The sequence below is a fragment of the Marmota marmota genome, unplaced genomic scaffold (genome assembly GCF_001458135.2).
Source record: "Marmota marmota marmota unplaced genomic scaffold, marMar, whole genome shotgun sequence".
Taxonomy (NCBI): domain Eukaryota; kingdom Metazoa; phylum Chordata; class Mammalia; order Rodentia; family Sciuridae; genus Marmota; species Marmota marmota.
This window is the reverse complement of record NW_026002053.1, coordinates 1-2312: the sequence shown is the minus strand read 5'-3', so window position 1 is coordinate 2312 and position 2312 is coordinate 1. Positions and strand designations below refer to the sequence as shown.

Genomic DNA, 2312 nt, shown 5'->3' with positions numbered 1-2312 from the left:
TTTCTTAGTTTTTGGCGGACACAACATCTTTGTTTGTATGTGGTGCTGAGGACCGAACCCGGGCCGCACGCATGCCAGGCGAGCGCGCTACTGCTTGAGCCACATCCCCAGCCCTATGATTTCTAATAACAACAACAACAAAAAGAAATAAAGAGAGGTAACCTAGCAATTTCCACCAAAAAGGTTGTTTTTGAATTTAGGAACTTTACCATATGCTGTATTTCAATTCATTGTAATAATTGTTTTTTATGCTCAAACTGTTCCATCTTTGACCAGTGGGAGCATGAAGTCATAAAGTCAGTTCCTATTTCCCACCCCCCAACAAACAAGTGCTAGGGATTGAACCCAGGGCCTTGCTGTGCTAGGCCAGTGCTCTGCCACTGACCTATATCCCTAGCCCCTCAATTCTGTTTTTTTTATGTGTGTGTGTCGGGGAGATGCCAAGGACTGAACCCAGAGGCACTTTACCACTGAGCTACATCCCCTTTTTAAGACAAAGGTCTCACCAAGTTGCTTGGGGCCTAAATTGCTGAGGCTACCCTCAAACTTGTAATCATCCTGCTTCAGACTCCTGAGCTGCTGGAATTATAGTTGGGTATCACTGCCCCAGCCCCCAATTCCTTTTGACATAGCCCTTCCTTTCTGGTATGCCACGATGATTTGAATATCTTGAATATTTCTGGCTCCAGAACCAAAATCAGTCTTTTTATCTGGGGAGTGTTGGTTCCTTTATTAAAAAATAGGAAATGGTATTTAGAAACTACAATTTGGAAGCTACAGACTGGTTATTAAGTTGGTTATTGTTTTTAGGCCTTTTCAGTCAACAGAGCTAGGAAATAATGCACTTTCTTAGAAAAATAAAATCATGAGTTCAAATTGATATTTCAGTCCTAATTTAGGAGTTTTTGATTTTTCCTTTAATGTTATTTAGTAGTCCATCCAATTCTAAGACCCACAGTGAATTCCTAAAATCATACATAGTACCAAACCCTGTAATTTAAGACCTTTTCCATCTTAACTAAACCCTTACTATGTACTGTTGCTTTAACGTTTCCAGTTTGAGGTACCACACCAAAACTACCATGAATTTTCTTCTTCTTCACAATTTCAGATAAGTCTCATTCCCTTTTATAACTTTGAGACAGGGTCTCACTAAGATGCTGATACTAAGTTGCAATACTCCTGCTTCACTGAGTTGCTTAGTGCCTCACCATTGCTAAGGTTGGCTTTGAATTCCCAATCCTCCTGTCTCAGCTTCGAGAGCCACTGGGATTACAAGGATGCACCACTGGCCCAGCTGCACCTGTTTTTAATCACATAAAATATTTACAACATTCCAGAATTCAAGATACATTTGGAGTACTTTAGCATCTACTTTTATCCTGGTTCTCCTTTCTCCTATAAATAATAATTTTATTAACTTTTCGTTTATCCTTTCATTTTCTCTAAAAGTATAAATAAATATAAGTAAACTTATGTGCCTACAAGACTATAGTATACTGAACAATCTATTCTGTACCATGTTTTTTTCACTTATTCCTAGAAATCACTCTGTAGCAGTGTAGCTATTTTTCTAGTTCCTTTTGTGCAGTTTTCAGTCATGTATATGTACTGTAGTTTATTATTTCCCTTTATCAGTTAACATTTGGATTGTTCATGGTCTTTTGCTACTACAGGTAGTGCTATAATTAATATACTTGTGCATACATTACATTATTTTTCAGGTATTTTGACCAACGTGATTTAGCTGATGAGCCATCTTGATGTAGCTGATTTCTGAGGGATAGAAGCTATTTCTGCTGAAGGCAGCCTAAGTCTGATGAAGTGCAATGCCAATTCAAGTACAGGCTGTTATCACTTCTTCAAAACTGTGTGAAAGGTCTTCATTTTAACCTGTGCAACTCAAATTGATAAACAGAATATAGACTGAACTGATTTTCTGAAATATCTTTGGAAAATCCCATTTGGTGTTTGATGAACAATTTGAATAGTTTTCTGCAGTCACATGATTTAAAATAAATTGAGTGCCAGTTATTGGTGAAGATGCCTGTATAGAAACTGTGTGATGAAATTTTATAAAGGTCCCCGGTGCTATTTCATTGTTTGTTACATGTCTTCATATAAATTTTGTTGAAAATGTGTTTTGGTTACCAAAACTTTGTTTTACTTTTGAACAAAACAAGATAATGTCCTTAGAATTAGAAAATAATCTAGATTAAATGGCAAATGTGAGTCAGCAACAGAATTAATCAAATGTTTTCTCTTTAAGCTCAATAAGTTTATTAAGTGCTTTATTGCATAAACAACTTTTT

General features: G+C 36.6%; 1 long non-coding RNA gene across 1 annotated transcript; it reads left to right on the top strand.

The window, feature by feature from the left end:
* Positions 1-102: 102 nt before the first annotated feature.
* On the top strand, positions 103-2141 carry LOC125614563. Its single transcript, XR_007345148.1, has 2 exons — positions 103-157; positions 1725-2141. It is a non-coding gene; the product is annotated as an uncharacterized LOC125614563 (long non-coding RNA).
* Positions 2142-2312: the final 171 nt, after the last annotated feature.